The sequence below is a fragment of the Agelaius tricolor genome, unplaced genomic scaffold, assembly GCF_023055355.1.
Source record: "Agelaius tricolor isolate 1412-34295 unplaced genomic scaffold, bAgeTri1.0.p SCAF_16, whole genome shotgun sequence".
NCBI lineage: Eukaryota > Metazoa > Chordata > Aves > Passeriformes > Icteridae > Agelaius > Agelaius tricolor.
In genome coordinates, this window is record NW_027269276.1 from 19,303,538 (window position 1) to 19,315,052 (window position 11,515).

The 11,515-nt window shown below is 43.5% G+C and overlaps 1 protein-coding gene across 2 annotated transcripts in view; it reads right to left on the minus strand.

Annotated features, from left to right (window-relative positions):
- The window catches only part of TLN2 (talin 2), a 146,589-nt gene extending 135,372 nt beyond the window's left edge, over positions 1–11,217 (minus strand). Inside the window, exons 1-2 of one of the 2 annotated variants that reach the window (XM_071442013.1) lie at positions 11,078–11,217; positions 6,832–6,945 (exon numbers count right to left, since the gene is read on the minus strand). The gene's annotated coding sequence lies outside the window, so the exon portion shown is untranslated. The remainder of the gene's footprint in view (positions 1–6,831; positions 6,946–11,077) is intronic. The other variant, XM_071442014.1, reaches the window with a different exon arrangement.
- Positions 11,218–11,515: the final 298 nt, after the last annotated feature.

The window sequence follows — 11,515 nt, forward strand, 5'->3', positions numbered from 1 at the left end:
TCTCAAACACTCAACACTGCTCCTTTGTCCAGTCGCAGGAAATAACTATGGCAAGGCTTAGCAAGCAAGCCAAGAACACACATTTAGAAACCAGCAGTACAAACAAACAAATTAAGTTGCAGCACCCCGCAGACTTGGCCATAGACTCTCTGAACAGTTAAACATGTTAAGTTATTATATCTTCCAGCTCAAGGAATCAAACTCTTCTACAATAAATACTTGCTTTGAGGGCTTGAGTTCCTTATTCATTCTGCTAGGCAGATACAGCACTGTATTATTCATTTGCAGTAGAACACCCATGTTAGAGACCCTTAAAAACACTCAGTCTTCATTCCCCTTCAGTGAGATTTCAGCCACTGTGTGCTGAACGGGTCATTGAAAGCTTGGCATGACAGAGAAGTACTATTTGACAAAGCAGATAACAAAAGGATGCTGGAACTGCACAAGGTCTTCTCTAAATCCCTTCTTCAGTTAACTCTGGGTCAGGATTTCTGCCTTCCACACATCACTAGAGCTCTTTTGCTGAACACAGGTTCCTTGTTAACAACCATTGCACTTCTAGACTGTGGGACTCGCACCAAGATCTGCATCCCACTTGAGTTTCATTTCTGCTGTTCCCAAGACATCCACTATGGACCCAGAGCGTGCCTAACAATGACCCAGATCCACCTTTCACATTCTTCACCAAGCATGATAATGTTTTTTTTTTCATGCAAACAGCTCAGTTTAACCCCATTTTGCATCAGATGCATTGTGGAGAAAGCTGGTTTCATGGCAGCACCCCCTAACAAGAAGAACTCCAAGGCCCAGACTGGCCTGCCCTACTTGCCCCAACTCCCCCACCCCACATGCAGGTGCTTCAGCACCCAAAGGTCACTCACACCAACCAAAACACAAAATTGTCTCCTACCCAGTCAAAGGCAGCATTCCAACAGCTACTGACAAGACAGCCATACTCCTCAGACAAACCTGATTATACAAATACTAGGCTTTCATTAGCTTATTACTTACAAAGAAGCATTTTCTTCTTGCTTAGTTGAATATCCCATGGATGTTGCCAGAAGAAAGCTTTTCTAATTCTAAGCTACTTGGAGATATCTAAAGTATGAATTGCTTAGATTCAAATGGCAACTCCTAACAAGCACAAGTATTTGAAGCATCTGTGACTGACCAGGAAGAAACAAAACTTCTACTAAACACCAGAGACCCAAAAGGAAGACAAATTTCACTTGTACAAGTCTCCAGCACCCTGATTCACCCATCACATGTCATGGGAGAGTTAGATTTCACAGAATACATGTAAAGAAAAATGTGCCAAATAAAAGAAAGCTAAATTAGAGAGTTCTTCCAAAACAACTCAGATTCAGAAGAAAACAGCAAAACTACTGAAGACATCAGAAGAAGTGTTGATACAAAATACAGCTATTCTCTAAGGTCTGTTTCTGTGATGACATGGCTGCTTTCTGCATCTGGTCATAATAACACAAAGCAGTAATACAGTTATGGTTAAAATAATAAGAGGTAAACATGAAGCAAGAAATTTGACATGAGTCAAATTAAAAGAAAAAAACCCAAAAAACAAAAAGCAATTAGTCAATACACACTACTAGAAACCTTCAGTCTTTACAAAGCTGTAACTATAGTTTGCAGAAAAACATTTTAAAATGCTTTTCTCATTTTTCCTTCTATTCTATCATTTTCTGTCCTCCTTCTACATTTCTTCCTTTGCTTTTCAGTGTCTTGTAAACAACTTCTAAAAGCAACTCCCTGCTTTATCTTCTCTTTCTACCCAAAACACAATTATCTGCAATCCCACCTTGCTTCTCCATCTTCCTCAGGGCAAAAATTGTATTTCACTCCTTGGCAGCTACAGAAAGATGAGCTGTACAAGAAAAGATACACTCTTTGGGTGGGTACCAAGACAGCACTGGTGCTTGATAGCAGATGTTTTGCAGGTACTTGGAATTTATCTGCTGTAGCCTCAGGCAGGATGGGAACTACACTATGTTGGCTGCTAGAAGCAAACCAGAAGAATTGCTGTCCCTCCTTACAAGCCCCAGAAGCAAAGAAAAACAAAAGCAACAAAACTTCCATTATTTAGGAATGCCTGTTTCTAAAAGTTTAACTGGTACAACCTAAGACCACAATTAACAAAGGCATGGTTATAGAAATTTGCATGCTGTCACTACACGTGTGGACTAGGTAACTAAATACCCTATTTACAACTATGGTAACATGAGACAAATGAAGGCAAAGAACTCTAACCAGGGAAATACACAAATGGTTTAGGGGCTTTAGGGCCCTCCACAGCTGCAAACCTTCCTAAAATCACCTTTGATCCTAAGGCTCTGAAGTGTTACTATGTCAGATACACAAATGCCAAGACAGATCTTCTTTTTGCTTCAAAATCCATATGCAACAGCTGACTTCTTATTCCCAGTAGAAGCTACTTGTCACACAAATTATGAGGTAAAATCAACACTCTAATCAGAGCTGACAAAAAGTGGGGCAAAAAATTGGAATTATGATGATAACTATATGAAATATGGATTTGCATCTACCATCATTAATGATGAAACTCACTCTAAACATTTTGCCTTGAGGTATTAGATAATGATAATATGAAGCCATCATGATCAGCAAGTTATTTAAAAATTAAGTACCAGTGAAGTGAGGACAAATCTTTACAATTTCTTCAAGTCATGTGATATTTAATATAGTACTTAAAAAAACCCCAACCACCTGAACTCAATGGCAAACCTTCAAAAGCCTTTTTAAAGGTTTCTTACTTTACAGGAGAAGAGACAAAGACATTTAGCATTGGTCTTCCTTCTGCAATAAAAAATGGCTGAAATAACACAGGGAAGACAATATGTGGCATTCCTTTGTTAGCAAATACTGCTGGAAAAACTCACAGAAAACAGCTGAAGATTTGAGGAAACAAGTATTAGAACAAATTATGCAGTGTGGGAGGTGTGCTACACTGTTGGCTGACCTTCCAGATGTTTCTTACATGCCTCATGTTAGGGTATATGCTGGATTGTTTCACCACTGAAAGACACTGGGAACTTCTCTTTTGTGAGCCACTCCAGGGATGGTGTATCAAAGGAAACTCAACAGTCAATTATTTCTTTAATAGGAAAAATGTTTGATGAGAAAACCGTGCAAGTGTACACTTATGTGATTTTATCTGTAACCTTTACACTGGAATCCTTTGATGTTTTATTCCAGTTAAAGCAGTCACTCCTTAACCACACATGAAATTCTTTCACTGCATCATTCATAGATAGACAAACACAACAACAATGGAGGCAGGAGTGCACCGAGTGCTCAGGATGGCATTGATTATAGAATTTTATAAAAATAAGAGCTTCAAGCAGTAGAATGCCTTGTAACAAGATGGGGAGTGACCACGAAATTCATACTCCCACACTAAGTTTTGCTAGTTATGTTGTGGCAAAGGGCCTCACAGAGTTGTCACACTTAATGACACACCATGTGTTTTTTCCTACAAAGGCAACTGTTCAACACTGCCTGTTCTTTTCTGTGCTGAAAAGGGGCTGTCTGTACTACCCTACTTACCAGATATTTTCAAATAAATGCACCCCTAAGGTGTCCCTTCAAGGTGAAGCTGACAGCCTGTTTTAGCAGGGAGCAAGAGGGGAACTGCTTTCCAGAAGAAAGTCACGTTTGCAAATGTGTCCACTGAAAAAACCTCCTATAAAAACCCCTGAAAGCTGTATATAATTTACAAAACTTGAAAATCTTTTTAAAAACCCCAACACAGTTTAAAATCTTCCAAAAGAAGTGCTTCAGGAAAAGAGAAGAATGCAATATCTTCCCATTAGTCTGCAAGAAGAACTGATTGGCATCAGGGAAGGCAGAAATTTAATAGATTAATTCCAAGAAGAATCTCTGCATAATTAGTGTATGGGAGTGGAAAATTAGGATCATTATTTAGTAAGCACCAACAAGGCACTTCTTCCACTTGGATCTGTCATTGTCAGGCATCTTATTTGGCTTGGAAAGTCATTAAAACCAAGTACTGGACTAACCTAAACTGAACCTAGAACCAGCCCTTAAAATGGTTGTATACAAGTGATAAACCAACATTGAAAAAAATTTTTGAGAGGCACATTCAATTACAAAGCTCTCACTGAACAATTCCTAAATCAAAGTAAAAAATGGGTTTTGTTTAAAAATAAAACATATTCTATTTGTCTTCTCTTTTATTAATTTCTCATTTTTGTGTATGTTCTGTAATGTGAATAATAATAATAGAGTAATATGTGTGCAAATTGATGAATACTATATATATATATATATTTTGGTGTGTGTGCTCACAAATCTTTTACTGATAAGGGTGTGAGATCAAAAAAAAAACTTTTCTAAACTATTGCCTTAAATGATCTGGTAGGGTGGGAATATTATCCCAGAGAAGTTAAGGCAATGACTGATTAGACCAAGATCCACATGGAAAACAGTGCTTTGTGTTTAGTAGTACTAGAGGATTTTTACCCTCATACACAGATGGCATTTGTAATGCTTCAAACTGCAATGAATCCCTGAAAAGGAATGATAATAGCATTGAGGCAGGAACACATTGTTCCCACACAGACATTCACTCATTACTGAGCCCCTGCCATAGCCTGGCCTTACAGCTGCTGCACTGCTGGGTTTGATTCCTCAGGCACATCCTCCCTTCCTCACCTGTGCTGAACAACCCCCGGTGCAGAACTGCTGCATAAGCAGCTCACCTCAGCCACACACTTGGACCACCATCGAGGGGTTTTCTGCCTCATCTCTTCAGCACCAAAGCCCTGCCATTCCCTTGGGACTGGTATTACAGAGTCAGCCAAAGCTCTGACATGAAAACTCTAAAAATGCATTCTCTGCCTAGGACAGAGAGAATAAATGTTCACTCCCTCATACACCACCTGTGATCCATTTGAACTGACCCCTTACATGCCCAGGTCCACTCCATACAAAGCCCTCACTCAAAACTCATTACATCCTCTCCTCAATGTCTGGATTTGTTCTGATTTCTCTTAATCCACAGTCTGGTCTGCTCAAGCTCACAAGGCAAAGTTAACTGTGCTTTCTTCACAGCTTCTGCTCTTCTGGACACACACCTACACTCATCAGCTGCTTTTAAGTCTCATTAGTATCACAGTGCAGCTGAACAGACAACCCAGCAAACAGCCAGGCTTATCTGGACCTTACTCACAACTGCAAACACAGCCACCATTATTTTTTAATTAAAAAAACCCAAATATTCCTCAGAGTTGGTACATACTACAACATCTTGGGTTCTTGCCTGGGCTCTGTACATCCTCAGCTATTGCAAATAACATTTCCAAAGAGTACTTTAAACATCACAACAGAGTGATCTCCTTTCCCACAGCTTTTGCTTTTTTCAACTGAAGCTGGACATTGATCTCCTCCTCCCTGTACCAGTGCCTTCAGTGATACCCTGACCCAGGAGACACCACTGGTTCCTTTTGCTTGACCCTGCATGCTGGCTGTGCAGCAATGACTCTCACCCAACCCTTTCCCAGGGAGTTCAGACACACCCTTGTCAACAGGTATGTCCTTATACCATGACAAAAAATCATCTAAGAAAATCTTGCAGTCACAAATGACAAAGAATTACAAGAAGTACAGAAATTGTAAGCTACAGTAAACTGAAATATTCAGGTCAGACCTCCTGATTTCATTTATTCATATATTCATTAATAGACCCATTGGTAAATTTTGATTGTCATGATATCTAAACATATTCATTAGGTGTAAGGATGATGCCCATCAGTCCTACACTACCATCACATTCCTGAGACCATCCCTCCTACTATCACAGGTCTTCTCTTCAACATGCACCACCAGTTCTGTCAGACACTGACAATCTGTCTTTGCTGCTGCTGTTCTGTCTGCCAAGTGCCACTTTGTCATTTCCTGCTACACAGCACTTGGCACACATAAATTGAGCTAAGGTAAAAGGTACTCACTGTAAATTACTTTAAGCCTAATTAATGTTTCCAGCTGAACAAATTCAAGCCAGCAATTTTTGGAACTGTTTTTGCTTATATTTATGTCAACTACACACAAAGGTTAAATCTCACATTCCAGAAAAATCAGAACTTTGCTGATAGTACAGAACACGACTGAAACCAAACCACAGGACAGGATGGACTTGAGGTTGCTGAGACAAAGGGTTACTCACCACATTACAGCTATCAACTCTCAAGAAAAGTAAAGAGAGATCATTATATGAAAAGAAACAATATGTAATAAGAAAAGGATTACACAACTGAAGACAATGCCATTGTTCAAGAGGTTCTCACACCGCTATGCCAAATACTTCAGCAAAAACTAAACTCTTCTACATATTAGAGCAACAAACCTACCACAGCTGGCAAATGTAAATTGTTATTCAACTCAAAAAAGTAATCAGTCCATGTAGTACCATTGATTCTCTATCACCTCAATTGTTATTTACTGTGATTTAGAAGCCTGAGAGTCTGCTGCTTGTTCCTGGGTTATATGTCACTTTTCCAGAAAAATAAGAAATCTCAACCTTACAAAAGTTGCCACAGACAAAGACACGAGGTTCATTTACAATTCATTTCAGACTATACATTCTTCCTGCTGCCTGAACACAGAAAGATGAGCTACCTACTGAGAATGAAAGGAAGGCAGTTTAAGTGCCAGCCTGGCCCATCTTGGCAGGAAATCAACTGGTAGCTGCCAAGTAAAGGGACTACAAGTAAGTCAGCACAGTAATACTGTAAAGATATTTTAAGACAAGACTTACTGTTGTATAGTCACCCTCACCTTGTGAAGTCAGTCAATGCATTTTCTAGCTTTATGAAGATGCTGGAGTAAAAAGGTGCTGGAGCTTTGAGAATCGAGGGGGTGGATCTCTGGGGATGAAATTCCAGCTTGCAACTGGAAGTGGAAAATATCAAAATGTTATCACAATTGCTTCAAGTATGCAAGCTAATTCAAACTCAATTCCAAGATAAGCATGTGTGCACATAGCACACCCAGGGAAATGGTTCTCTGACTACTGTGAAATGGGTTTTCAGCAGCATTAGCAGGGACAGCAAGCTACAAAATTCCTTGTACACAGTTAAAAGTCTGGTGTTTAAACTAAGCACAGGGCTCCTTACCCCCTTCTCAGGCTCAAGCATACCAGGCTCACTCCAAAGTGGAACTGCCCTGCACTCAGAGACAACAGGCACAACACTGAACACTGATCAGACCCAGGCTGGCACCACATGCTGTGAATCAGCACTTACACATCTAAGGAGCTCAGGCTACCTTCAAGGCATTCTTTGTGCAAAAGGAATAGACTGTTTAACCACAATAATAAAAATCAAGTATAAAAGAGCTTAAGACACAGCATGATGTCCATAATCATAATCTCATCCACTGAGTTGCAAAACCCTAGATTATTTTGCTTAACATAGCCTCTGGAAGTTGTAAGATAAACTACTCTGAAAAGACCCTCTGCTTTATCATTTGCATCTCCTTTGCCCCAAAATTTTTGCAGAACAATTTACTGTGTATTTTTTATAACCATATGTAGTCAAAAGCAGAACCCCAGAAGCAAAAACCTGCATTCTCCTTCAGGACTACCTGACACTGCAATTTCCACCTCCAATTGTCCCAACTGGAACACTGAAATCCAAAAGTAAACAAATGAAACATAACACTGCATTATTAAGACAGCCTCCCCCCATGTGCAACAACACCCAAGATTTTGCTTGCTGTTCTCAATTTGCATCAGCATTCTATTGTCTGTAGAAACATGGATAAGCAGACTTGCCAAAAATTTTAAAGATTCAAAAGCAGGGAGGAGAAAAGAATTTCTGAAAGCTGGTCCAGTGGTCTGTAAAGACATTCACAGTTGTTACCTAATTAGGGCCTGGTGCAAAGGCAGCATCTGGAAAACACTACTTAGCAAGTAACTCTCCATATTAAAAAAAATAATATCAAGATATCTACGTATTTGGCAGCTTACCAAAACCTCCAAAAGTCAGACAGGACTGGCAGCTGAGAATCAACTCAAATGATGTTTTCAGTACCATAATGCTAAAATTATGGATTGTAGGGATACTTCAACAAATGGTATTGCTCATATTTCATGAACATACAATATTGATAAGCCAAGAGTTATCTGACACTGCAATGGAATGGAGGTGAGATGTTTGAACTCCTGTCTAGATGTGGTGACTAATTAAGCACTACCATTTTTGCAAACCATCTAGACTGCATTTGCACAGGTTTAATAGATACATATCATATAAGTAAGCCTATAAAGTGACAATCCAAGTATTAATGCATGAGAACATCCTTGCTCTCCATCTGCACATCCTTGATGTGCACTCAAATCTTTCTAGAAACAATACCAAATAAAAGAAAGTTTTCACAGCAAAACTTCCAAGCCTCATGCAGTTCAAGGTATGCCACAGCCAGACAGTTCTTTCACTTCCACTCCAAAATAAGAGTGGGGTTCTACTGTAGTGGTGCTTTGTAGTGATAGTTATATTTATAACTGTAGATGCATTTCCTAATATAAGTAGAATTCAGTCATTGCATTAGCTGGCAAATGATAAAAGAAGTCTCAGTAAAACTGTAAAACAAACCAAGATCAGAGTAAAATTACTTGATCCTCTGCAGTTCAAATGCAAGTTCATCTTCCTCGATATTGTCTACTTGTAACCAATCTATCCATCACTCACACCACAAAACCTCTCACCCTCTCAGGCACTACTACAGTGCAATGGCAATGTTTCAAAACAACTTAAATTAGGCTGTACCACATTCCATTACATGATATCATGCAACAGATGTTACTCCAAAAACACACAGGACAATTATTCAGGATAAACTCCTGTAATCTGAATGGTAAAATGAATGGGTATCCCATGAAATGGCTGTAGACTTTAACTTTATACTGAGATTCACAACTTGAATATTATTCAGGTTTGTCATAGTTAACCCACTCAGATTGGCAACCAGAAACAAGAAGTATTCTTATCTTACATAAGCTCAATAATTTTGTCACTAATAGATAAGCTAGAATTCCACTTAACCCTTTAGTTCTGCAGTGATCTGTGAGTTAAATGAGGCATTAGGAAACTCAAATGAAATGCACTTCCAAGAATCAAGAGACACTCCCCCTCCCTCCTCAGCTGTGTGATAACCTTGAATCTCCCTTGAAAATGTCACATTATGAAAATTAAAGCAGGAATGGTAGTAACTTCACTCTCAGTTAACTTGTCTAACAGCTGTTCTGTTGGAAGCATGGCTGACCACTAAACCATAGAGATATGAAAGCTTTTCATATACTACAATTTGTAATGTATTTTTAATTAACACTGGCAGCTTGCATTCCTACTAAAAACACACTGCCATAAACATACAAATCAGTCATGTTTCACACAAGCAAGAGCAAGCTCAGAAATATGATGCTTCTTTGTTTTTAAATCATAGGGACAGTGTTCCACGGCCATTGGGCTCTTCTGAGAATGCAGAACTCCTCAGTGCCTCTAAGTAACATACTTCCAAACCCAGAACTGCCTTGAAATTTAATATGGCTCCAACTTTGCTCCAAAATACAGGTCTACAAAATAAACTTCAAAAATATTTGGAGGGAAATAGACAATTGTTTAATCTGACAGGAGGGTTTTTTTTCAATCAATGAACATTCCCACAATCTTCCTAACTAGACATCATAGCAGCATTTTAGCACACAAAAAGTGAAGCCTAAATGAAAAAAAAAGGCTAAAATGAAATGGCTGGTCAGCAGAACAAAAGCACTATAGAAGGTGAGCATAAAGGCAGCAGAGGCCCCAGCTCTCAGTAAGGTGTTCCCATGCAGGGACACTGTGCCAGGCTCTCCAGACACCCGAGGGCAAGGCTGGCCCAGAGACAGATACCTGCTAGGAGGGCATGGAGAAACAGAGGGATTGGGGCACACAGAACCCCAGTACCTGCTAGGAGGGCATGGAGGAACAGAGGGATTGGGGCACACAGGAGAACCCCAGAACCTGCTAGGAGGGCATGGGAGAAACAGAGGGATCGGGCACACAGGAGAACGCCAGTACCTGCTAGGAGGGCATGGGAGAAACAGAGGGATCAGGCACACAGGAGAACCCCAGCCGGGACGCGGACAGCCCCGCTGCAAGCACACAACGCGCTCAGGGAGGTTTTGCGCCTTGCTAGCCCTGGCACGAAGGCTCACCGGGGCAGGTAACCCGGAGCGCTGGACCCCTGCACGGCCCAGGTCGGCCCGGAGAACAGCGAGGCTGCGGAGCAGCGCCCAACCATCCCCGCCTGCGCTGCGCAGGGGCGGCCGCGTCCTTCCCTCCGCTCCGGGATGGCCCCACGGGACCGCCCCGCTCCCAACGCCAGCCGCTCCCGTGGGAAGATGCGGACACAGACACAGATGGATACAGATCCACGCATATGCAGACGCGGCAGGATCGTCCTTGGGAGGTCGTCACTTCACCACGTATTGCGAAAAGGTTTTTTCTACATCACGGTCGCCAATAGCGCCCAACAGCGAACAGCTCCGTTCCCCGGGCAAACACAGCTCCGACCCGGCCACGCTACGCTCCCCCAGGCATGATGCGGAAGGCCAGCCGACCCAGCACCTGCCTCCTACTCCAGCCCTCCACGGCACAGGGGAATCCCGATAGACCGCTATTTCCCTCTCATGCTGGCCCGGCTCCTGACGAACGATAGGTGAGCCGAGGCCGCTCTCCCCTTACCGGGGCTCAGCCCGCACGGCACCGGGCCGGGCTGCTGCTGTCCCCCCTGGAACCAGCAACTTGTTGTGCAGGCAGCGCTGCCCGCGGGCGAGCCTGCCCGGGCGCAGCAGGGAGCGGCGAGCGGCGGCTGCTGCCGCTCGGAGCAGCCCGCACCGAGAGCCCCGGGCAGCCGAGCGGCTCCGCGCTGCCGCCGCTCAGCCCCGCGCCGAGTCTTCCCCCTCTCGGCGGCTCCGCACAGACCACACGCGCTATGCAATGTGCAGCGGCGGGGCAGGACGAGGGTCCTCGCAGGCTCCTACCGGGAACGTTGTTACTGTGGCATTGCGGAGCACCTGAGCCCCGCCGCTCTCTCGCTTCCTTCCTTCTCCCCGCTCGCCTCTTGCCCGCTCCCGCCGGCTCCGCCGCCGCCGCCCGCAGCCGCCGCCGCTGCGGACTCGAGGCGCAGACCCCCGGCGGGGAGGGCAGGAAGCGCGTCATCACTCCGGGCCGCTCCACCGCCCTCCGCCCGGCCCGGCCCGCTCGGGGGACCCGCGGCTCCCGCCCCGCGCCCGGAGAGCGGCGGGAGCGGAGCCCGCCTCACCTGAGGGCTCGCAGCTCCCCCTTACCTGGGCCTGAGGGAGAGGCACCTCCGCTGGCCGCAACCCTCGCCTAGGCGGTGAGGTAGCGTCGTTCTCGCTTCGCCCGCCCGGCACCGCGGCGGCCAGGGCACGGGAGCTCCTCGGGGGAAGGAGGAGGAG